This window comes from Glandiceps talaboti, chromosome 17, assembly GCF_964340395.1.
Source record: "Glandiceps talaboti chromosome 17, keGlaTala1.1, whole genome shotgun sequence".
NCBI classification, from domain to species: domain Eukaryota; kingdom Metazoa; phylum Hemichordata; class Enteropneusta; family Spengelidae; genus Glandiceps; species Glandiceps talaboti.
The window spans coordinates 16102243-16130161 of record NC_135565.1 but is presented as its reverse complement, the minus strand read 5'-3'; the positions used below and the strand labels follow the sequence as shown (position 1 = coordinate 16130161).

At 35.1% G+C, this 27919-nt stretch overlaps 1 long non-coding RNA gene across 1 annotated transcript in view; it reads left to right on the top strand.

Annotated features, from left to right (window-relative positions):
* Nucleotides 1-27919, top strand: part of LOC144448365 (uncharacterized) — a 74120-nt gene that overhangs the window by 21194 nt on the left and 25007 nt on the right. The window contains exon 2 of the long non-coding RNA XR_013482093.1: nucleotides 7763-8060. This is a non-coding gene — a long non-coding RNA (uncharacterized LOC144448365). The remainder of the gene's footprint in view (nucleotides 1-7762; nucleotides 8061-27919) is intronic.

Here is a 27919-nt window from a genome sequence, read left to right as displayed (position 1 = left end):
CTGTATTTATTATATTTTTTATCATTACTGCACGAAAAAGCATATTATGGATGCATTCCTGTCAATAAATAAAAAAATAATAATAAAAAATGTATAAATCTGTCCCCGGTTTGAATTTAGCAGACTGAGTGGTCTTGTGTCCAATGAGTGAATTTCATTATGAACCACTGAGTTGAATATTCAGTGGTTCATTTAGGCTGCTGATTGTTTTCAAAGCATGACTAAGCTGTATGAAGTGTAATCGTGAATATATATGAATATATACCTCGATTAAGCTACTCTAGAGAAAAAATAATGTTTTTTTACCAGGCTCCCTGTCAAAATGATGGTTCAAGGTATTGAAATATGTGCAAGTTTTACAAATTTCAACCCTCCTAAAAGAAACCCATTGCAAAACAACAACAACAACAACAACAACACTGTAATGACAAAATTATACTATCCTGTCCACACTATTTGCATGGTCCTTTTTCCATGTTTCATCTGATACTTTGAATAGACAGATGAGAACATACATGTACATACTGTAATCCAGATTTGTGTGTGTGTGTGTGTGTGTGTGTGTGTGTGTGTGTGTGTGTGTGTGTGTGTGTGTGTGTGTGTGTGTGTCTGTCTGTCTGTCTGTCTGTCTGTCTGTCTGTCTGTCTGTCTGTCTGTCTGTCTGTCTGTCTGTCTGTCTGTCTGTCTGTCTGTCTGTCTGTCTGTGTCTTTGTTTGAATGTGTAATATCTTCCTGCCTGCCTGTCTGTCTGTCTGTCTGTCTGTCAGTCAGTCAGTCTGTCCATCTGTCTGTCTGAATATGTCATTTCTGTTTGTCAGTCTGTGTGCGTGTGTGTGTGTCTGTCTGTCTGTCTGTCTGAATGAGATTGAATGAATGAGATTGAATGAATGAATGAATGAATGAATGAATGAATGAATGAATGAATGAATGTGTATTGTTTCTGTCTGTGTCAGTCTCTCCCTCTCTCTCGCTCTCTCTTTCTCTGTAATGTGCATGTACTTGTACCATGGTGAGATAAACTTGACTATAGGTGAATTGTGTATTATTCATTTCTAAATGTAACTCAAGATTAATCAAATGATCAATGTTAATGGTGAATAGTTAATGAATGTGACTCCAGTTTGGTATATTCCGAGGTAACTACTACAAGTCAAATCACCTTTACTATCACAACACCCATTAACTCACCAACATAGATAATAGTATTACTGTTTTACTACCGGTATATGGTTAAAATGAATAGTTACAGAGTTTTGAGATAGACGTAATTTGGCAATGTACAGCTGTGGCTAGTGGTTGGAAAGATATTATGTAACAATAAGTCGTTACTGACCTTGTATTTGGCTAGTGTGTCACAAGGAATGGTTAGGCGTTTTTTGTTAGGTTTTGCTATTATGTAATAATAACTGGTTATAGACTTGTAAGTTTGAATATACTGGTAGTATGTAACAAACCATATGGTATACACTTTTAATAATAGTTGTGGCTATTATGCAACCATTAATAATCATACATTCTGTGTGTAAAGATGAATGATGTTAGAATTTTCAAAAAGTGTGGCCTTATGTATAAATGATTGCAGCTACAAGTACTACTTATGATTGACTGTCATAGCCGAACTATTTTAGTGACGATCACATTATGTCACACAAGCTCAATAAATGAACTGTGTTCGTTTAGGACAAAACCCCTCCACCCTCCCCCTAAATGAACCTTCACAAATGCGACATTGACACATTTGTATGATATAAACCATGATGAAAATTGTAGCAGTCACACCACTACCATCGATGCAATGTAAAAACGTGATGGTAAACACATTAAAATACTAACTGGAAACCCAGCACTATACAAATGTATATGACATTAGAAGTAAATTTTAATCAACTTATCAACATCACAGTAGTAAATACAGAACCTGTTATCATTGAAGGCATGAACGTTTTTTTTGAAATTTGGTTAGAAGTGTGAAAATGAAGTTTAGCAATGACATTGATACCTGACCCCCTCCCCCATAAACGTAAGAAGTTTGAAGTTGGTTTAATGAGCTTGTGTGACATTGTGTGATGGTTTTGCTATCATGTAACAATAATAAATAGGTAGCCTTTTAGACATTTTGGCTATTATGTAACAATAATCTGATTTAGTTTGGCTACAGGGTAATGCTTTTAGAATGAATTCATGCAAGATAATGTTCTGTGAATACTAAATGTACTAATGTATGTGGGTGGGTATTTTGTTCAAGTATATTTTATATCACCTACATAATGACATAATGTATATTTTGTATAACAAGTCAGTGAATATTGAATTTTATGCTAGATTTCAGTGCTAGTATTTGATCACATCGTGGACATCATTACAGGTAACTATACATGTACAGCATTAAAATGTAATCTTTGGTAGGACTATAGTTATTACCATGGAATTTGTAGATTATAACTGATCTTGCATCAAGTGGAACTGTACTTGTCATTCTAAAAGTTTATGCAACAGTGAAGCTGTATCATGTCATGGTTTGAGAGAACAACTAGGGTGTATTCTGTAGCTGTATGATGTCATAGGTTGAACTAACAACGAGGGTTTATTCTGAAGCTGTATGATGTCATAGGTTGAAAGAACAACTAGGGTGTATTCTGTAGCTGTATGATGTCATAGGTTGAACTAACAACGAGGGTGTATTCTGAAGCTGTGTGATGTCATAGGTTGAAAGAACGACTAGGGTGTATTCTGTAGCTGTATGATGTCATAGGTTGAGAGAACAACTAGGGTGTATTCTGTAGCTGTATGATGTCATAGGTTGAACTAACAACGAGGGTGTATTCTGTAGCTGTATGATGTCATAGGTTGAGAGAACAACTAGGGTGTATTCTGTAGCTGTATGATGTCATAGGTTGAACTAACAACGAGGGTTTATTCTGAAGCTGTATGATGTCATAGATTGAAAGAACAACTAGGGTGTATTCTGTAGCTGTATGATGTCATAGGTTGAAAGAACAACTAGGGTGTATTCTGTAGCTGTATGATGTCATAGGTTGAAAGAACAACTAGGGTGTATTCTGTAGCTGTATCATGTCATGGGTTATGACTGTTTTTGATAAGGACAGTAAGTTATGACATTGCATTGTGAGGGTTTTTTGATAAGGATGGTAAGTTACGACAACTTGGCATTATGAATGTTTTTGATAAGGATGGTAAATTATGGGAACATACTGTTACGAGTTTATATTCACTGAAATTTGATAAAAAAATTAGACATTGTACATGTTAATTGGAGGTCAAATTTATCAATAAAGTAGTGCAGTAACAGTTTGAAACTGATATGTTGGGGGCGCTGATTTTTAAGGTGAGGATCGACTCAAAAATCAATTTGATTGGATTTATTGCACCATATTATTATGTGCACTGCACTACACAGATATGTTTACCGACAGGTGATTCAATACTGTTCAGGGTGTACAATATTACAAGTAAGACATTATATCTAACAACTGTTTTAAAAATCCCATTCCAATTGCAGCTAGCGAATGATTATCATAAAGGTGAATTTTGTCAAGGGTAGTAAAGGTTGGCAAAATCTGCACAACTGCTCTATGCATTTTACTAGGGTAATGCCAATAAAATTTTACCCATGGGGAAAGATTCTTTATCGGCTATATCCTTTGCTGACTCTAGCATTCAAAAAACATTAACATAAAGACTATTCAGGTGTTTTGGGGCCCTCAGACATTGGCAGGTATACAAGTAATTGAGAACGAATATATATATATATATATATGACCTTTTATGTAACACTAATAACACTGCTACAGTGGCTTGATAAAATGTCATAAAAATATTTGAATGTAAAAAGTCTCAAATATCTATATTGAATAACAGTTAATTGTGTAATGATATTAAGTAACTGTGTTGTGAACTAGCTATCTGAAGGGCATGGTGATACAGAGTATGCTAATACATACATGTACAAATCTAAGTCTCTCTGGTCAGGAATTTCAAGACTTTCAACTGTATGCAGAGTGTACTGTGTGCAAGGTTTGTAGACTCTGAATGAATAAAAGAAATGGGTAATTTATATATTTGCCAAATATCTGAAAGATGACTTTCTATAAGTATGTAGATTCTTGAATCAGAGGTTTTGGTAATGTATGCTAGCCAGATGCCAGCAAGATGACTGCCTATGCAGGGATACATGTCCTGGAATAATTTGTTTTTAGGAATTTACAACAAATGTATGTTAGCCAATTACTGCAAGATGACTGTCTATGCAATAATAGGCCAAAAAATCATCGATTGGGTGCATTTATACATGTATAAATTTATTTAAAGGGAAACACCATTCCTGGGTGCTTATTCCCTTCAGTGTAATATATATTTCATGAATATTCATTGTGCAACCATGAATATATTTTTTCTGCTGACTCCCATCATGCAATGGCCCACAGCAGAGATACCCGATAAAGGCACAAGCTCAACTTGATGTTTCTCTGAAATCACAAGTAGTTGTAGGTGATGTAAAATCATGAAATGACTCGAACCCTTAGTTTATGAAAATGACTTTATTTCCTGGAGTTGTGTTTCTCTTTAAACAGTGTAGTATATCACCAGGTGCAACATTTTTTCTTGACTGTCAATTGCCTTTGGTAGAAATCAGAATAGGTCTGCATGTACATGTATGTCTCTAACACAAAATACATGCATGTTAGAGTTAAGTATGTGTAGATTAGCATATGAGAGTCATGTTGTATCAAATGCCGATTTGGACTCATAGAATCAAACAATTTTTTGGGAGTAAATCTAAAACTTTTGCTGAAGTCTTGTCAGCACTATTAAGCAGTGTGCCCTCTAATGATAGCCAAATGTTGGTGTTCAATGTTGTGAGTCGAAAATGGTAAAAACTGGCATTTCTTGTGAGTCACCACATAGTATGAGATAGGGGAACACCAAATTTTGGTACATCACTAGAAATTGTGTGCATCAGTGGCACATCAAATTGGCTTAGAGGGCAAACTGTTGTCAATTATACATCTTTGATTCGATGCTGATGAGATGTCAGTGAAAATTTGGAATTCACTTCCAAAAAAATGTGAGTAGAATTTTTCATTTGGTACTATGAACCGAGAGTCCATGAACATTTGTTCTCATAGGATCAAGTTGATGAAATGCTTGAGGTTTTAGCCAGTGTGAAATTTTTATCATGTTGAAAACTGGACATGTTTTCTTCAATCAGGTGTGTCCAGGCGACTACTAGTACTACTACTACTAGTGTATATATACTGTATCCTTAAATTTAGAGATTTAGTACAATAACAGAATCCCAAGTAAGTTATAAACCACATTCCTGTCGTGTCATAGTGATAATATCATTATATCCACCAACTTGTTTTCATCTATATCGTTTCTCTATAGTAATCAAATGAATCCAAATCTAATTATGAAATGTGGGTTGATGTATATACAGTATTCTTAGAACTCTATTATTCATGCAGGTCTCTGTTTTGCTGTAGACTAACATTACACACGTATGTAATTTTACGACATTCATGGGAAATTAATTTTCACCAGTACCATCAATATTTATGACTTGAAAAAAATGTTGCTACCTGTTTCTTGTCAATATAGTTGCCTTTTATAATAGTTCTAGTACATGAATTTACAATATTATATATGAACTATGGACACACCTGAATGACACAAAGCGTAGCTATGCTGGTGATAAAATTTTGCATGTGGTGAAGACTCTTTATTTGATAAAGTCCATTAATCATTTTATTAACAAAGCCTGTACTCTAAGGTTTGTATTAAACCTTAATATAACTCTTTCCCTGTCATGTCCGGGTTAAGAATGAGCTCGGGTATACATGTACAACATATAGTCTTCTGTAGTCCTGCTGAAATGATCTGTATGTACTGCCTGTCCGTGTGAGCATATTTTTTTTGTCATTTTTTGTCTAAGCTTTCAGTGAATCTGTACTTGCATTACGTTTTAATACAAGTAAAAATGAGTTATTATCAAATTAATCACAACTGTGTGGGCTAGAGGCGATGGGTACACAGTATTATTAGGGCCAGCATTCATTAGTCTTGCCTAAATGATATCTTAATTTGTCCCATGTGACTACATTTGAAAAAAAATTTCTATGTAGTTTTTCAGTGAATTGGTACTGGCTCTACTGTTACAAGTAAAATTTGATAGTATGAATCTCATTCTGTCTGGGAGAGGGCCAAGGATACAATAACACTCGTGTCACTAGTTAATGTTGTGCAATCCTGTCCAATTGGTATATTGTATTTATCCCATATGGACATATTTGAAATTTGTTTTGTATGTGAATTAGTACTTGCAGTAGCATAACGAGTAAAACTGAGATGCAAACAGTGGTGTCATTTTACTTTCAGAAAAAAATGGAAAGAAACAAAAGCATTTTCATGTTGTGTAATCCTGTCCAGTTGGTATACATTGTATTGATCCCATATGGACATATTTGAAATTTGTTTTGTATGTGAATTAGTACTCGCAGTAGCATAACGAGTAAAACTGAGATGCAAACAGTGGTCACAGGTGTCCTTTTACTTTCAGAAAAAAATGGAAAGAAAAAAAAGTATTTCATGTTGTGTAATCCTGTCCAATTGGTATACATTGTATTTATCCCATATGGACATATTTGAAATTTGTTTTGTGTGTGAATTAGTACTTGCAGTAGCATTACGAGTAAAACTGAGATGCAAACAGTGGTCACAGGTGTCCTTTTACTTTCAGAAGAAAATGGAAAAAAAAAGTATTTTCCTGTCATCATGGCTAGGTTATACAACATACCTCTATTACTGAATATATAGACTCAATGGTGTTTAATCTTGTCCAAATGATATTTTTATTGATGACCATTTTTCCTCAATTTTTTCTTTATGCATTAAGCTGTCAGTAAATCATTACTAGCAAATACAGTTACGTGAAATACTAAGATGCAATCAGTTCTGCTGACCTTTAGTTTTTAGCGAAAAAAAAATCCAACCCTTGGAAGTATTGATCAGTCGTCCTTCACCTCAGTATTGCTGTGATAGAATAATATCACTTTCATGTACACTGCATTGTACTTGTGCTGAATTATTGAATTTATTTTGAGGTTTGCATTTAAATAGTTGCCATTGGTAACTATTGAATACCATCATTGTTGCTTTTCAATAATTCCGTGCCGTTGACATTGCTACAAGCTGTGAGTAGGTACTATCAAAGACAGCAAATACAAAAGTAGGTGACATCTATGCTGAGTTCCCTAGGCACCTTACTTGCAATTTTCCTTTGAGAATGCTTTAAGAGAAACTGCACTAAATCATGCAAAGCAGTGGGTGTTGGTTGTTGAAAAATCACTAGCAAAATAATCTGATGTGGTTGAAGAGGGTGATTTCGAATGAATAGAAAGAAAACGGATAAATGGAAATCAGTTTGCTGTCTAACATATCAAGAGTAGTTGTTGGTCAGAGTGATAGAATCTTTGAATATTTTGTAAGTGATGCATGTAAAGGAACATCAAATTTTCAAAATTGAAATTGCAAGTATACCTTCTGATAAAGGACAAGATTTGTTGTTATGGGTCAAATAAATAAAATCTTGGATATGAAACTAAAATTATGGAGAAAAACATTGATATCTGAACTTGTCCTCTTTCAAAGCAGTCATAATGATAGAGAGTTATTGTCATTAAATAGTTCCATATTTTCATTGATTAATCATCTCTATTCTTTGATTTATGTTCAATTTTAGGGTCAAAGGAAATGAGCAGCAGTAGGAGAGAAATATCATCTATCCCTCATCTATCCCCCTTCTGAAGCCATATACCTCTTTTGATCCGTTACCTGAATAATAAAACCCATGGTGAAACCATTCCCAGCCTCTACAGCTGCTACAGTAGATTCCATTATGATATGGGGAAATGCAGACACACAGTTTAGGATCAATACCTGCTACTTGATAGCGATGTTAGAATGTTCCCCTCATTTACAAGCTGTATGTACCTCATGTCGATATGGAACATTCCTGGACGTGTTCCAAATCATTGAAGGTAAGAGTCTGTTCATGTTCAAGTCCATAATTATTATTAGTGTCAAATTAATGGGTGACTATCATTAGCTATATTGACAAGCATTAATGTATTCTATAGCAAACATCATAGTACAAAGAACTCAATTTCTCCACGTTATCAACCGTGTGTTGTGGTTATAGTCACACTTTATTCCCCATCACAATTTAAAAAAGATTAAATAAATGTCACAATTTCCCTCAGATGTCACATTGGTATTGACTCACCTTGCCCCTGGGGTTATATATATGGTGGATTTAATTCACAAGACGGTAATATTGATACACAGGCTTACACAGTGGATTTAATTCACAGGACTGTAATATTAATACACAGGGTTACATAGTGGATTTAATTCACAAGACGGTAATATTAATACACAGGGTTACATAGTGGATTTAATTCACAGAACTGTAATATTAATACACAGGGTTACATAGTGGATTTCATTCACAGGACAATAATATTAATACACAGGGTTATATGGTGGATTTAATTCACAAGACGGTAATATTGATACACAGGCTTACATAGTGGATTTAATTCACAGGACTGTAATATTAATACACAGGGTTACATAGTGGATTTAATTCACAGGACTGTAATATTAATACACAGGGTTACATAGTGGATTTATTCACAGGACAGTAATATTGATACACAGGGTTACATAGTGGATTTAATTCACAGAACAATAATATAATTAATACACAGGGTTACATAGTGGATTTAATTCACAGGACAATAATATTAATACACAGGGTTACATAGTGGATTTAATTCATAGGACTGTAATATTAATACACAGGGTTACATAGTGGATTTAATTCACAGGACTGTAATATTAATACACAGGGTTACATAGTGGATTTAATTCACAGGACAATAATATTAATACACATGGTTACATAGTGGATTTAATTCACATGACAATAATATTAATACACAGGGTTACATAGTGGATTTAATTCACATGACAATAATATTAATACACAGGGTTACATAGTGGATTTAATTCACAGGACAATAATATTAATACACATGGTTACATAGTGGATTTAATTCACAGGACAATAATATTAATACACATGGTTACATAGTGGATTTAATTCACATGACAATAATATTAATACACAGGGTTACATAGTGGATTTAATTCACATGACAATAATATTAATACACAGGGTTACATAGTGGATTTAATTCACAGGACAATAATATTAATACACATGGTTACATAGTGGATTTAATTCACATGACAATAATATTAATACACAGGGTTACATAGTGGATTTAATTCACATGACAATAATATTAATACACAGGGTTACATAGTGGATTTAATTCACAGGACAGTAATATTAATATGCAGACATGCATTGGTCTAATACTCTATTGATAGAGTTCTGTTGTATGTGATACATAACTATGTTGAATTGACACATTGGGTTATTTCTATTCAAGTAATATATGTACAAATGTGACGGTGTCTCCCCCAGCACTGACACATATGTATGGACATACTGGGTGATTTCTGTTATTCAAGAATAACAGCACAGAGTTCTTTTTATGTAATAAATATTAAAGTCCTTGGGCACGATTTGAACCAGATTATTAACCCAGCTACATTTTGTATATAATTGGGGACCTGGTAGGACAGAGGTTGCCACGTGAATGCTTTAATCCTGTGTGCTAATAGAGGCAGCAATGGGTTGTATGCGCCCCAGGGAGTTAAGGTTACTGTTGTGCTATAATTCCATGCCCTGAGTTCTAATTGTGAAATGCTTTGAGCATATTGTGGGCTAACACTGTATTAAAACTATATTATAATTATTTATTGTGATATGTACCATCTTCAGTTGTATATTTGTATTTGATATATAATACCATAGAGCAATTTAAAATGATATAGCACACAAGTTACATAAATCATATTTAATTCAGTAATTTAGTAACTCTCAAAGATAGATTGCAACTTTATGTGCTACTTATTAAACTCTTAGGTGATGGTCATTGACTTCTATTAATTCAATTCAGTCAATACTGATATATGAAATTCTCTCTAACCTTTGTGCCCTCATAATAGACAACGGTTGTAAAAATGAGTTGTCTGGTAAATAGTCGCCACACATTAAGAGCTACGAGAACTTCAATGTCGGTCTGCTATATAAGAAATTGGTAATGCATCAGTGCAGTGCCAATTTAAATTGGGTTAGACTCTGACGACACACTGATTACATTTGCCTAAATGTTGGGTTTGATTTGTTGGACATCGGTGTGCCCTTTGATGTATGACCGCAATAAATCAATACACTTTTCTTGAGGCTGATAAATTTCTTTTCCACCAAGGGCTTTTTCATGGCAAGACACAAATTTTGTTAGTGTGGGCCTAAATTATAAATGATAAACAAAAAATTTTTTCTTGTGAGCCAGCTGATGGTAAGGAATGGGAGGTACATCAATTTTGATGTAACCCAAAGACTTTTCTTCATGTTACTATCTCAAGAAAATCTGTACATCCAGAGACTTGTCTTCGTGTTACTATCTCAATAAGTTCTGTACATCCAGAGACTAGTCTTCGTGTTACTATCTCAAGAAGTTCTGTACATCCAGAGACTAGTCTTCGTGTTACTATCTCAAGAGAGACTTGTTTTCGTGTTACTATCTCAAGAAGTTCTTGACACCATGGAGAGCTTCTTGAGATAGGAACACCAAGACAGACTTTAAGTCTCTTGACTAATTTTGGTGTGTCGTAAGAAATTGCTGTCTGTCAGTTTTGTGGCATATTGACTAAAAATAAAGTGCATCGCTCAAACATATGGTAGATTTCTAATCTAGTGTACAACAGTCATATCACAATTACTGAAAATAACATATTGGACTACTTGTATGTACTTGGGTGTAATAAACTGGACATTGATACATAACGTTGTGTTTTTAACCGTGACGATATATTTCAACTTATATGACATCGTATGTGACCTACACATTTTCAGTTTTAATACTGAAGAACTTAGGGACGATTGCACTATGTCACACAAGCTCAATAAGCGAACTTCATTCGTTTAGGGGGAGGGGGTCTGGCGTCAATGTGTGAACTTCATTTTCGCACTTCTAACCAAATTTCGAAAAAGTTTCACGCCTTCAATGATAACAGCTTTTGTATTTACTACTGAGATGTTGATAAATTAATTAAAATTTACTTCTAATGTCACTTACAGTGCTGGGTTTGTCCTAAACGAACAATGTTCACTTATAAGTTGAATTTGTGCGGCATCGTTCGATCGTCTCTTAAGTTCTACATAGTATTACATATATTTGGGTCCACTGAACATTGATACCTCACGTTATACTTGTAACTGTGGAGATGAATTTCACCTTTAGTGACACCGTAAATGACTTCATATTTTCAGTTTACTGAACAAATGAAGTTGTACATCGTATTACATACATTGCGTTCACTGAACATTAACTGTGGAGATAAATATCACCTTTAGTGACACAATAAATACTTCCATGTTTTAAGTTTACTGAACAACTGAAGTTCTACATCGTATTACATACATTGGGTTCACTGAACATTAACTGTGGAGATAAATATCACCTTTAGTGACACAATAAATACTTCCATGTTTTAAGTTTACTGAACAACTAAAGTTCTACATAGTAAATTACATGTACATGCATTTGGGTTTAATTTACTGGACATAGATACATCACATATATTTGTAATAGGGATGATAAATTTCAACCTATTTGACACCATAAACAACTTCTACATTTTCATTTCATTGAATAACTTCTATATAGACACATTGGACATCAATACATCACATTTATTGGTAAATGTCAGAGATAAATTTCAAAACATAAATAGTTTGAGTGATACAAAGCAAAGTTAACTGATAGAGCAGATGATTTGTATTCTCCAACAGTTTTGTCCATGTTTTCTCCATGTAGTCTACCCATTGTGTATCTATGATTACTTGTGTTGGTTCACAGGCACATGCACACTCTTGGAAGTTACACTACACCATTATCATATGCACTACAATACCGAAAACATTGTTGTATACGCTTATGCAAATAAGTGTAATCATTCCATGTGCACAAAATTATAGTCATTTTTTGTTTACGACATTTTTCTGTTTTGGATAAAGATACCAGTATCTAATAATAAGAGAACCTCATGTTGCTAGTACGATTGCCCAGAATACCCACGCTAGTATATATTGTTAGTGTTAGTGGTGGAATTGCTTAAACTAATGACAATGAACCTTTCAAAAGGCTTCTAGTTATAGTGTTGATGGCTGAATTGCTTAAACCAATCAGAATGAACCTTTCAAAGGGCTTCTAGTTATAGTGTTGGTGGCAGAATTGCTTAAACCAATCACAGTGAACATTTGAAAAGGCTCCAAAGTTATACTGTTGATGGCTGAATTGCTTAAACCAATCAGAGTGAACCTTTCAAAGGGAGTCAAGTTATACTGTTGGTGGTGGAATTGCTTAAACCTGTCACAATGAATCTTGAAAAGGCTTCAAGTTCTATTGTTGGTGGCTGAATTGCTTAAACCAATTAGAATAAACCTATCAAAATGCTTCAAGTTCTATTGTTGGTGGCTGAATTGCTTAAACCAATTAGAATAAACCTATCAAAATGCTTCAAAGTATATTGTTAGTGGCTGAATTGCTTAAACCAATCAGAATGAACCTATCAAAATGCTTCAAAATATATTGTTAGTGGCTGAATTGCTTAAACCAATCAGAATGAACCTATCAAAATGCTTCAAAATATATTGTTAGTGGCTGAATTGCTTAAACCAATCAGTGTGAATCTTTCAAAAATCATCAAGTTATATTGTAAATGGCTGGATTGCTTAAACCAATCAGAATGAACCTATCAAAATACTTCAAAGTATATTGTAAATGGCTGAATTGCTTAAACCAATCAGAATGAACCTATCAAAATGCTTCAAAGTATATTGTTAGTGGCTGAATTGCTTAAACCAATCAGTGTGAATCTTTCAAAAATCATCAAGTTATATTGTAAATGGCTGAATTGCTTAAACCAATCAGAATGAACCTATCAAAATACTTCAAAGTATATTGTAAATGGCTGAATTGCTTAAACCAATCAGAATGAACCTATCAAAATGCTTCAAAGTATATTGTTAGTGGCTGAATTGCTTAAACCAATCAGAATGAACCTATCAAAATGCTTCAAAATATATTGTTAGTGGCTGAATTGCTTAAACCAATCAGAATGAACCTATCAAAATGCTTCAAAATATATTGTTAGTGGCTGAATTGCTTAAACCAATCAGAATGAACCTATCAAAATGCTTCAAAGTATATTGTTAGTGGCTGAATTGCTTAAACCAATCAGAATGAACCTTTCAAGTACTACGAGTAGCTTATTTTAAGCTTAATTGCTTATGAGAGTGCATGATTGTTATGCTTGTAAAGTGTCTGTTCTCCCAGAGTCAAATTTCACCTGTTCCAGTTACTTTAAGTCAAAAGTTCAGTTGGAGCCTACTTTATGTATTCAGTGTAAATCGTGACCAAAATATAACAATTGATAGCCAGATGTGTGTACATGTAGGTGTAAGGCTGACTTTGTAATGCATGGTTTAACCTCCAGAAAACCAACCAGAGAAATGACAGCCATGTTTAATTCAGATCCCGTCATTATTTGCCAATCAGTGTTATAGCATAGGTGATGTGAATTTCAATTTATACTGCTCAATATAAGGTTACCTGTCATACAAACATGTGAAGAATTCAAACTGAATTTTGTCTATACATTTATATCTAATTTCCCCTGAGGTGGAGTAGTGTTATAAAATTTTGACTTTACGCAGACACTTATTACTAGTGTAGATGAAAAAAAGAACATAAACAAAATTAAGAGTTGTGAGTAGAGACAGTTACGGAAAAGCAATACTGCAGTCCAGTTTTTTTTTGTATGGCATTCATCAATTTTTGGTGATAAGTGTAACATGCAATGCCATCAAATCATCAATCATTTAATACGTCCTATGAATCTTGAATTTTAATAAGACTTCTCAAAACTAGTCTCCTGTAGATAATATTAGTTTGACCAAAAATTGAATCATAGATTCATAAAAGCTGTACATGTATGTTATATAGCAGTAGCTAATCAGATGAATTACAAAGTGTAATTTGAATGCTTTTGACTGTAGGTAAAAGGGGGGGGGTGGGGGTGGGGGGTGGTTGGGTTGGGGGGGGGGGGGGTACTCCTATCATGAACCTATAACTTATAAGTGTATATGTGCCATCTGAAGGGATTAACTTTTTAGGTGTTTGAGTCTGAAATTGGATGTTCTTTTTGTATTGTCTGAAAAGGGGTTCCGGGAAAGGGGTTAACACCAAAGACTCATGTTTGTTTTTGTATATTGAATCATAACTGTCAGTTTAGCAATAGCTTGAACCCAGTCTGAAAAGGGATAGGTTATTTGCTATTGTTAGAAAAGATATATGGATATTTCAATTCATGCAAAGCACTTACCCCCACCTCTTAGATGAGTACCCCCATCCCCTTATCCCTAAGGGTAAACACATGAAATAAAACAGACTGTGAAGATGTGTGGTGTGAAGTAGTAGCAATGTGTTTAGTGTCTGGAAGTAGACAAACTAATTATGTATGCTGTAAGCATTGGATACATGTTGCGTGTATAATCATGTGAGTCAGTTCGACATGAGAGACTCTGATAATCTTACTCTGTCAAGACTTGTTTACTCTTGGGATGATGTGAAACGGAAGTTTTGTAGCCCAAGGAGCAACTGAAATGGAAGCATTTTATTCTTCAGGGAATAATTGAAGCTGACACATTGTGCACCCTAAGGGATACTGTATATATACCCTATCCCGTCTAGGAAATCTGAATAGGGAACTTGCAATCCAAACTGAGCATGCTCAGATGCAAAGGACTATGGGATTATCTGTGGTTATTGTAATACCTAATCTGGAGCTATATACTGAAAAAAATAACCTCCCACAAATATCAGGGTGACTATGAATTGATCATTCCTGGTTATAAAGAATGTAACAATACTGTTTACAATGCCAATTGATTAGCATTTATTGTCACATTTCCCATGATGCAACATTCAACATGGCGGGTTTGAAAGTTCCCTATTGACTCAGTCGGTTCCCTTTTCCAGGCAGACTGGTTCAAAAACTGAATTTGTAGTATGGGATTGCAGCATAAAACCTGATTTAAAGTAGAACAGTGTAGGGTATTCCTTGGGAGGCAACATTTTGGGGGTACAGTTATGATTTGGTAAAGAAACAATGGACCACATTTTAGACCATCAAGCGAAATTGAAAATAATGTAGAGTGGCCCCACATGTCAGATTCTTCAGCGAGAAAAAACAAACCCCATTTCAATTATGCTATTGCTTGCTTGAGGGTCTGCTCATTTATAGCTGTGTTAGAGGCAGTTGGTGCAGTAAAGACAAGTCATGACAAGACAAGACAAGACCAGAGGTCTAGAAAACATACTCCAAATGGCGGCATATATACATAGTCAAATATGCTGAGTAGCCCTCCGGGGTAACCTGTACCCAAGGTATGAACTCAGCTGTGTTAGAAAGGTGATGGAGTTTGCAATGTTGGGGCTTTACTTTACATCAATATAAGATTGTAAGATAAAACAAGCAAAATATGGTGTCATCAGGGTGTTTAATATAACTAATAGTTAACTTATAGATCTGTGCTATAATGTAATGGGCGTAACAGGGCACTTGTGTGGGGTATGCCAAGGACAAAATTACTGATGTGTACCCCAAAAGTGTCCTGTTCCACTTCCATAGATATAAACAAACTGATAAAAGCATTGGCCTGAAGTTATATCGGAGGTGCCCCATGTTGTTTCTCCATCAATTGTTTTAACCCAATTTTGTTAAGCAAAAGCCTCAAGTGATTTTTTCTTAGGTTAGACAAGTTTAAACAGAACCTTATCATTGAAAAGCAATAATTTCAGGTATGCCCCAAAGTTACAATGTTGTAGCTACTGTTGTGGGTGTGAGTCTGTTGTGATTAGCAAGCAAAACACTTATTTATTAACACAGGAAACACCAGCTGCGTGCTAAGGAACTAAAGTTGCGTAATTGCAAACAAATTTTGAATAGCACAATGAATCATCATAAATAATAAATGTTGAAGTTAATACCAGAGGTCAGGAGTGGTGAAAGATTTTAGGGAGAAGAAATCATCTTTTCTGGCTTTATTTTCAGAATATATGTATGTATGAATTATCAGGAAGTTGATGAAACATGCTTCTGTTTCAATGAAATATTAGTGTATATGACTGTATTGAAGGAGCTACACACGCACAAACTCTTACTACATGTCCACGAGTCAATGTTTATGGCTCCTTGAGTATGTCAAGTTATAAGAATTCCTTCCCCTCATGCACAAGGTTGACATGTGATTTCTACATGTAAACATTAAAACAATCTCATTCCAACATCAAAAAATCTTCCATAACTGAAAGTATCAACAGTACATTTAGATGTTATTCCCAATATTTTTCTTCGTTCAACCAAGGAAATACGAGTGACCTAAGGGGCCTTTGTCACTATGAGTCGCTAGACGAGCAGTGACAACCCTTAGGTCACAAGTGTTTTCCAGCTGAATGAAGAAAAATATTGGAGAATAGCATAATTATACCACTGCCAGTAATATCGAAGAAAAATTGGGGAAAGTAATGGCAATTTTGAACGTTTTGACACATATTTTTTAAACACAGCAAAACCAGTGACGTAGACATGCATTGCTGTGACATAGACGCCCGTTGTCGGGACGTAGAACGACCTGATTATAATTGTCGCTGATATAATGTTTGGTAGGGAATAAGAGAAATTGTCAATGTGTGATAGGATAGGAACATATGTGATAGAAATAAGTCCAGATGTGTGGTAAGAACATGTCCAACATGTGTTTGATAGGAACATGTCCACATGTGTGATATAAACACATCCATAGGTTAATCCATCTTGCTAACATGCTAATGTGTTGGCATATTGCATAGTCTTTGTTGCTGTAGCAAGGTCCTAGAAGGATGACCTCTGCTGCGTGATCATATCAAGAAATGACTTCTACTGTCATGTACTGGAGGATGACCTTTATTTTAAGGCCATATAGGAGTGACCCACAATTTTCAGGTCATACAGGCATGACCTCAGATGACAGGTCTTGTAGGGGTATTATTACATGTCAGATCATTATGGGGTGACTTCAACTACCAGGTCTAATAGATGTGACCTCAACTACCAGGTCATATAGATGTGACCTCATCTACCAGGTCATATAGATGTGACCTCAACTACCAGGTCATATAGATGTGACCTCAGTTGCCAGGTCATATAGATGTGACCTCAGTTGCCAGGTCATATAGATGTGACCTCATCTACCAGGTCATATGGATGTGACCTCATCTACCAGGTCATATAGATGTGACCTCAGTTGCCAGGTCATATAGGGGTGATCTCAATTGACAGGTCTTATAGGGATGATTTTAATTACCAGGTCTTGTAGGGGTGACCGTATTTACCAGGTCATATAGATGTGACCTCAACTACCAGGTCATATAGATGTGACCTCAACTACCAGGTCATATAGGTGTGACCTCAACTACCAGGTCATATAGGTGTGACCTCAACTACCAGGTCATATAGATGTGACCTTAATTGACTGGTCATATAGATGTGACCTTAATTACCAGGTCATATAGGGGTGACCTCAATTGACAGGTTGTGCAGGGTTGATGTTACTTGCTAGGTCATATAGGGATGACCTTAATTGCCAGGTCTTGTAGTACCTCTTAGATTATATTAAACGATTTGAGTGAAAAAAGGGAAGGGTGTAGATAGACAGGAGGGGATCGCTTTAATTGGGGAGGAAGAGAGGAAGATAAAGATTTTATGGTGAAACCGGTTTGTCATATATAATAAGCATCCTCCATAATTAGGTTAGATCATTTGCAGAAGAAGTACCGAGTAGTGAAATGTGGAAATCAGATTAAAATTTTACCATTAAATGTGGAATATATTGAAATATTGTAATCACATTAGAGTTCTGCTAAAAAACAACCCAGAAGTGGGTAGTAGTGCAGCATTGTATCAGACAGACAAGCTGTAGAATTCTACTATGTACATCAAATTATAATAACCAAGATTTGGGTTGTATTACTATTACATTGGTACTAAGTGTATGCATTGCATCTGTAGCAATGAAGTACAAAAATGACTTCAATTTGTTGAATAGAATTGTACTGCATTGGTGTGTTCCGAAAATATAACAGGACTGTATTTGGTTAGGAAGTCTAATAAACCAACATAGGATGGAAAGCATACTTAGTATAGAGTTGGTCATCAACTCAGTAATACCACATTTCCCACAATGCAGCATTCAGGATGGTTGCCATGCAAGTTACTCATATAATTGTATCAGGTTAATAGCGTTAATAGTGTTTTTCTGTGTACGTAATCTTACAACAGGTTCCATTTGGAGAACAGTGCACTGAAATGTTGTCTGTATATGAAAGATTTATAAAAAATAAAAATAAATGCAAGCTGCACAAGGTAGAATAGAACCACATTTCCCATAAAGCATCATTCAAAATGGCAGGTGTTCAAGTTCCCCTTAGGTCTGTATCTGGTTAGCAGCTAACAAGAAAGCTACATCAGTTGGAATGCATACTTTAGCACAGGGTTGACGTCATTCTAAGTTTTGGAATATCTAAACCAAGTGATAAGACATCTGTCCTCGTTAATTTATATCTCAAGTAAGAAAGAATTGGGTCTTGCTACTTTACGTTCTATTTCAGACTACTTGTTCCTACAGGGCTCATAAATAATAGGGTAGTAGTGACAGAAATAATGGGCTAAAAGTACAGTGGAATATCCCCTTACAACGAGGTGTGTCTGTCTGTTACTTTTCTATCACATTTATGAAATGCAATTCATTGTCAGGTTAAAAAGCTAAATATAACTTTGACTGGAATGTTGTGTATGACATTTCATTTATGAAGGCAGAAGCCAATTTTGGACGTTGTAAAACAATACCCCCGTCTTACTTCTTTCACAAAGGTTAAATTCAGAGCCAAAGGTTTTATAATTTCCTATACATGTACAGTTATGTGGAAACACCATAATATTAGTAGAGTCATCAAGTGAAAAGTAACAACAACAACAACAACAACAACAACAACAACAACAACAACAACAACAACACATTGTGTATGACAATGCATTTATGTAGGCAGTAGCCAACAATTGTTTGTTAAACAACAACAACAATAACAATAACAACAACAACAACAACAATAATAATAATAATAACAACAACAACAACAACAACAACAACAACAACAACAACAGCAGCAGCACTTTGTGTATGACAATGCATTTATGTAGGCAGTAGCCAACAATTGTTTGTTAAACAATACCTCGGTGTTGCTTCTTTCACAAAGGTGAACTTTAAGTTAAGAACCGCATAGTTGATAGTTTGTGGAAACACCATAACATTGATAGGAGACTGTGGTAAAAAGTAAAACCAATTTGAAAATGGCAGTCCATTTGTATGGGCTATAGTCAATTTGGTACAGTATTTGTAAAACAGTACCTCTCAGGTCTTCTGGTCTAACTTAAGTTAATGAAGGGTGATTTTGAAGAACCACAGATTTCATAGTTTCCAATACAGTTATGTGGAAACACCATGATATTAGAGTAACCAACTAAAACAATTATTTGAAGATAGTTGTATACATAAGGACTGTAACCAATTTTTTGGATAAAGTTTATAAAATAATACCTCAGGTCTAACTTCTTTCAAGAAGGTTTATTTCTTAGAACCACAGATTTCATAATTTCTACACATTTATGCTAGTAATATGAGGGTATTACCCAGTATCACCTCTTCCCTTGTCGTATCGCTGTGACTACAGTTTCCGCAACGTGACACGAGTCGTCAGACATATTATTCAAAATGATATGGTGTAGTTTACAATTTTTTGGTGATTTTGTTACATGCTAAATGTTTGTAATTGTGTTTTTTTCTGTGCAAATTTTTTTATAAACCCAAGTAAAAAGAAAAAAAAATCAAAGTTAAATACTTAAGTTTGTTTTAAGGCTATAGTTAATTTTAGACAATGTTTGTAAACCAATACCCTACTTCTAAGTTCTATTTATGGTTTTTATGATCTTTATGATCGTGAAATGTTAGAACACAGTTTCCTGTACAGTTGGTATGTCCTAACTTTGATATACCGTATATGAATCCTGAGGAAAAACTAAACACAAATTTTGAATTGACTTCATGATTTACATGTAAAGCACATTTTGAACAAATTTGTAAAACTAAACCTCTCTTGTGTTGATGGCATTGTGAAAGTTATAGAATTCATTCTGTACACATTTGTTTTTGTATTTGTAGAATTTTATTGTTTTTCAAACTGTGTACATTAAATACACCATAACTTTGATGGAGAACTGTCATTAAAAGAGGCCTAGCATCAAATTGTGTGGGTATGTGACTGTGTGGTTCTCACCTTTCCCCTATCTGTCTTGTATTTTGCTAACGGTCTTTTACTTAAATGAAGCTTTACCAGAAAGAAATACAAATTCTCATTGGGTTTTAGTTTCTTTTGCTGTGAGATAATGTTAATTGTGTCATCATATGATTAGAACTAACTCACAGGTTTGAGGTGTACCCATCTCAGTGGACAGGATGAGCCAATATTGCAAAATTCCATGATGGAATGGACGAAGATGTAGTAAAGTGGTGTTGAACATCGCTGTGGGAAATCGTACTTGAATTTTAGGTTTAAAAACACAGCCATTAGTTAAATCCTAGGCAGGGTGGGGAAAGGGAAGCGCCATATATCCCCAAACCACTGGGGACTATATAAGGCTTAGGCTATACGGTAGTATATTGCTATAGGGGGAGGAGATGAGCAGGGGTTGAATTTACTGATTAACCATGGCATGTCTAAAAGTTATAACAAAATGATTGCCTACTATAATCAAACCTTGGTGTAGAGGCTATCCATGGCTTTGAATCTTACTATCTCCTATTCCATGGATAGCCAGTAGACTATAAAACATGTACTGAGCATTATCACTGATGAACTATGCCTTGCTTTAATGTTTAATGTCATTCCATACCAGACTGTCCACTAGCTTTAGATACAACAAGATAACTAAAACTCTTAAACAGAAATCATAAAGAACTCCCACACAGTGTAGTTTTATTAGATAATAACAGAGGAAAATACGAAATTAAATGTTCACTTCATTGCAAGCAGAATTTATTGATAGCACAACAACATGAAGTAAGCCTGCTTTTCATACAACAATGGACATTCTGTTATAAAATGTTGATATGTATGTGTGTGTGTGTGTGTGTGTGTGTGTGTGTGTGTGTGTGTGTGTGCGTGCGCGCGTGTGTGTTGGTGGGTAGGTGGATGGGTGTTCGACAGGATGTCTGACTCCCCCTTCACTTTCACTCATACAATACGAGCAATTTTCCCTCCATGGTTTATTTAGTGTGACAGTCACAATGCCCTGTAATAGATCAAAGCTACTCTTTACAAGTAATTACCAAGTTGTGTGTGTTCACGTTTATCGTACCTCCACCTTGTTAAGGAATTTTTATTGGAAACGTGTGCGATTTTAACTGATCTCACCAGTAATACAAGACTGTGTTATCTACAACTTTATACACATTCTTCTTACTATACGCGACATGTAACATATATAATGACTTCTCTAAATGATGTTTGTCATTAAATGAATTGCCTTCACTATTGGTAAACTTAATCTTGTGTGTATTATACTATAAACCTTGATATTTCGCTACTAGACAATTTTGAGATTTTATAGTCTTCAGCTTCAAAAACTAATTATTTACTAATTCCCAGACTGGTACATTGTGTTTTATGTATTAGAGGGCATTTAATCACTACTTACTTTGTGCAGTTTTGTTTTACAGCGAAACAATCGAAAATAAGTATTTTGCACAAATTTCCAGCTTTACAACTAATCTGTAATTGGACTAGAAATTGCTTTTTAGTGAACTTAAATTTGTGTGTGTAGCTGTGATATCTGTAGTTACTACTTACGCTGGGTTGGTGAAGGGGAGAATGAAAATGGGCATAGTAACTAAATTTATTATTTTCACAAACCTGAGCTGATTTTTCTTATACATGACACTGTGAAACCCTCTTGATAGTGTGTCTTGAATGGTGCCATAAAAGAGGCTGTGGTTTACTACGATGCTAATATATAAGAAACAGTGTTTTATTTAAGGGCGGTAAGTAGGTAAAATCTACCGGGGTTCCCACATCATTTTACCGGGGTTCCCACCTAAACTATGATACATTGCATGGGAAGCACTACCAGTTTTACCTCTTTCCCCCTTTCTGTTACCAGGGTTCCCAAACCTTAGCAAAAACACTGAGAAAATAAGCAGGATATTGATTTATATTTTTTGTGCAATCAATGCACTGTAGATGGACTAAATTTGAACTGAATTCTGTGATGCCATGCAATGCAAATATATATCATACCATATTACTAGGTAGTCCTCTAGTATTTTTATCTGAACTGAAACTGACACCATCCCCTTAAGTAGAATACAAATTTGTATCTCTCGTACGGTCGGTCTACTGTACTACACTTAAAGGGGCAGAAGCTGAGTGTATATGTTTGGGGCACAATCTTTGCTAAGATATATTTAAAAGGTATTTGCAGTGTTCTACTTATTGAAATGTACTTGACTACTCCTTGCAGTTGACTGAAGTCAACCAGGTACTATAAGGATAGAACTCATACACGAACTAATGATGTAATTTATCATACGTATCAAAAAATATTATGAAGATTTTTCCTATGCAATCAGTTCTTCTAACATTGCGAGAATAGAATTGTTATGTCATAGAAGACATGTATTGACATTAAAGTGGCCATATGGATGAGGATTGGGTATTTATTTTGGATTTTTAATTTATTGAACAATTTTGTCATCATAGCTTCCTACTTGAAAAATCAAAGTGAAACAACTTAGACCAAGTCTGTGTTTGTAACTCAATACATTGCAAAAATATAAAAAATGTGTCAAAAAGTTTGTCATTGTACGTTCATTAACAAACATTTTACACACTTAATACCAGTCTTTTGCTATTTATTGAGTTACAAACAAGGACTTGTTAGCTCCGCTGTCAGCGAAAGCTGAAAGCGTAGCTTTAGGTATAGGTGGGTATTGAGGTATAGAGAGTAGAGTGAATCATAGGTGTCCGTCAAACTTTTATATTTTTACTATCTACTCCATAAGTGACAGTCGGAATTCTTCGATATTTGGTGTGCATGTTCCCTTGGGGGAGGCTATTCAGATTTGTTCATGCCAAGTTGATCTGTGCCATTTTCAATTTTTTATGATTTTTTTTCATAAAATGTCATTTTCATCAACTCCTTGAAAACCTCTCATTAGATTGCTTTGATATCTGGCGTGTTGATGCGCAGGGGGTAGCTTACTCAGATTTGTTAATTTCAAGTCAGCACATCCTCATTTTTATTTTTTATGATTTTTTTTTTGTAATTTGAAAAAAAAATGAATATGTTAATGAGCATAATGACCGACGCCATATTGGAAATCAGTCGACGAGACTTTAAGTAAACTGTCACTTTTCAAAAGACACTATTGACGTCAAACAAGCAATGTAATATGTGCTATAGTCATAATTCTACGCATTGGGCGCCCAAATGACAAGCGTTTGTTCGAAACAGGGTTGTAAACTTCAAATCCAATTCTGCACCCTTCTACATTATCAGCCAATCCGCAACATCCTCATTTGCATACTCTATCCTGATTCGACCAGAAGCTGAAGGTGACCTCATTCGACCGAGCGATTTTCCACAGCAAGTATCTTGAGTATCAACACAGGACGTTCTTAGTACTCACTAAAATCACACTTCAGACCCACTATAAAAGTGTGATGTTTTCAGATAACATGTAACTTGTGGTTAATTCTATATTGTCGTGCAATTTGGAATGACAGTGAACCAGAATTCAGACAACTTGCGTAAGGAAGGGCATGCCAGGCATGCGGTTGAAGTTTAAATATGGCCGACAGTTCACATGTAAAGTTAAACGACATGAACGTGTCTTGCCTTTCCAAAATGCAAATATTTGGCAAGTAAAAATAATTAAAATAATTACAACTTTAATTTGGCTTCAGACTTTGCATTATGTTTTGCGTATCTTTCCCCGTTTTACATGTAAATCCGAAAAGGTTCTCTCTCATCATGTCATCAGTGTCAGTGATCATACCGCGCGGGGTAGTCCTCGGGTGCACGAGTCTGTATTACTGACTTGACTCTAAACACCGGAGGGGGAGGGACAATTGTCAGAATCGAGTCCCGAATTCCTCCGTATGCAAGCAGGACTACGTGAGGGGCTGCTTTGAGTACGAGCGAAGTGAGGCATGTTGAGGTATTTTGTTGAGAATTATAAATATTGCGAAATGTCAAGTACAAGGTTTAAATACAATGGAATGGTGAAAAAAATGGCAGAGTCTGCTGACAGGCGCCGGTCACAAAAAACACTGTGAATTAAAATATCAGACGATGTACATGTATGTATTAATCGCCGACAATCCACCCGTATGCACGAGGGACTAACCCGGAAGCAAGTCGTTGTCAGCCATACGTTACAGTGGTAACATCGTCCGAGAAATCGCTGCGTTCAGAGTGTCATTATTCACAGAATTGTTGTTTTCGAGTGAAAACCCGTCTTGAATTGTATAACTCTAACAAATGAAGACATGTCAAGTTATATTTTGAAAGTTGTATCGCTAGTTTGAGACGATTTTCTCACGTACTATAGTACTATCGAGGCTTACTTGGAAGTAGTAGGACCTTCCAGTTCATCGGGAAGTTTAGCCAGTCCGATAATTCTTTCTGGTTTAGTTTACAACACTTTTGATCACGCAGATTTTGTTGTTGTGATGAAAAGAAATTAAAAAAAGATCATTTCAACCATTTCGTTGTGTTTTCTTTGTGAAAGGTAACCGAACATGAACGAGTGTTACCACTGTAACGTATGGCTGAGAATGACTCTCTTCCGGGTACTTGAGATTGTCGCCGTACGGAAACTAAGATGGCGATTAATACATTTCTTCCCTATATATATCTACCACAACTAGAACAAGTTGAATGTTGTTGACTTTGTAAATTTGTTAGAAAATTGAAATTCAAATTGCCTCAAAATTATTTTAGATCCCTAGTTTATTTCATTCTTCATTAAAATTTTCCAGGGTTACAGCTGTAAGACACTGGAATTACTTATAGCCAACCTCAAAATCCTCTTTTTTTCTTTTTCTTGTGTGCATTTCCCAGTCATTTTTTTCTGAGATTTTGTGCAATTTTTCATAACAGTAGATTTTTGTTATAAAATGGTGACTATGGTATAAAAGTACAATACATTACCAACTTCTGTGTAAAATGTGTTTTATAGTGAGACATCATATGAAACCACTAACCACTTTATTGCATCGCTAAAACAAAACTGCATAGTGACTCGAAGAGCTGAAGACCTGAACCACTTCTACATGTCACCAAAATAAAAAATTAAATTAAAAAAAAAACAGCGGAGCTATTCTGACCGATAGGTCGCTTGTCATATGTTGTTTCATGTTGATTTTTCAAGTAGGAAGCCATGATAAAATTGTTTTATAAATTAAAAAAATCGCAAAACTAAATACCCAATTCTCACTCACTTTAACATTATACTAAGAATAGCTTAATCAAGGATTTATAAAATAAGTATTATCACTTGAGTAAATAGCTTACAAACTTGAGTTTGTGCCACTTAAAAATTGTGTCACTACCACCCTTCTACTGTATGGCAATGACTCCTGCTTAACTCCTGTGGATTAAGTAAGGTATTTATTGTTGGAGCATGTGTTCATTCCAGTTTGATGTGGAGTTAATCTTGTCACAGTCACTGCACCGTCAATTGCAATTTATGACCAGCATAGACTCAGTATTAAACTGATAATACTTTGGCATTAATGGGTGTGAGTTTATAGTGAAATAAAAGCCTGACCTTTCCTTCTATCGTCATTAATTTCTACCTTTTATTGGTTTAGTTTCATGTATGTATGACTTCTGGCCAATTACGAAATCTTATTTGTGTCTTCAAATTCCTTCTCTGAAAGTAAAGAACATGAGAATATTGATATAAGTCCATTCAGACTTACTTCGATCTGCCTTTAGTGCTCTTGTATTGATTACTGTTATCAACTTGAATATGATTTTAAGGAATGAAATAGTGCCCGAGTGACTTACTCGGCTTTAAAATATTGCAAAGAAGCCCTACTGCATACATTTGACATGCGTTTGGCCTTTTATGGATTTCCTGCAAGGGTTTATGGGAAAACCTCCTGTGATGACATCATGAATACTCTTATCTCTTTGTTTTGGCATACACAAAGAAACCATGGTGCAAGGATACTTGTAATGACTACTTCTGTAAAATAAAATAGTTGTAGATATCTAAAGAAGTTTTATATCAAATGATTCTTCCACAGGGTCATAAAAATATATAAAAAATACAATACAATTCTTGGTACCTGGTAACCTGCAGTAGCATTTTACTTTGCGCTAGAGTGTCAAAATAGAACAAGATGGTTGACTCACCCACACCTATAGTAATACATGTGAAGTGTGTGGAGCAGAAGTTATGGTGTCAACCAAGAAATAGAATGTTTGTTATATTTTATGATGCAGTTAGGCAGTAGTGTTTTATTTCAGGTATTGAGAATTCCCGACCAGATATTCTGATAAGATTAATCGTCATAATCCCCCCCCCCCCCACAACAACAACAGCAACAACAACAACAACAGCCACAACAGCATCCTTTCCAACAATAAATGACATACCCCCTAGCAACAAACAACATTTCCCCCTCCCCAACAACATCGACAAAAATCAGGGCATTAAAACAAAAACATATTAAACTTGATCAGATGATTTTTAGCCACATTGTACTAATTTGTTGTAGAAGCCCTACAGTGTACTGTAAACATATTATCACATGAAAAATTAGGCAGAATGTGTATTAGGTACACTTTCAAATTGGCAGACAGTGCAAGGGAAAAGCAGTCACTACTTTTAATAACTTATCTGGTTGGCCTGTAACTGCTGTTGCAACTGTCAGTGACACCTTTCACACTAGCTGAATATAGAAATATGACAACTTGTATTTTAGTATGTCAGCCTGACTAATTTCCAATGAAATATGTTTTCTGCATACTCAGCTAAAATAGATTGAGTGCTGAAAAACAGACAACTACTGTAACAGTAGAAAGATTTAAAGTACACGTACATATAAATTTATTTTGCCAGCACAAAAAAAAAAAATGACCTATGGGTTTCAATTGGACTTTTTAAGGTCAGCTTCCATTGTCTGAATACATTACAGAAATCTGTGAGTGTTGATTTTCAAAGGGTGAGGATTTCAATCCTAGATTAAGTGAAACCATAGAATCGTTCAAAATGAATTCAACTGATTGTGGACTACAATGTGACAAGTTGTATGGGTGAAAAAAACAGTTCCCACTTTATGATGATGTGTATGATTTGCCCTTGAATCAGCCAGTAGTGTTAATGGTCTGTTTTTGGCTAGTCTAGAGTCAATGTGGACATGGACCAAGAATTAATCTGCGATTATTTTGTTTACTGGGACTTGGCCACGGCCAGATTTGTTAAATGTGAACATAGCTTATAGCTCTTCAAGAGAACTGTTTTTGTTTT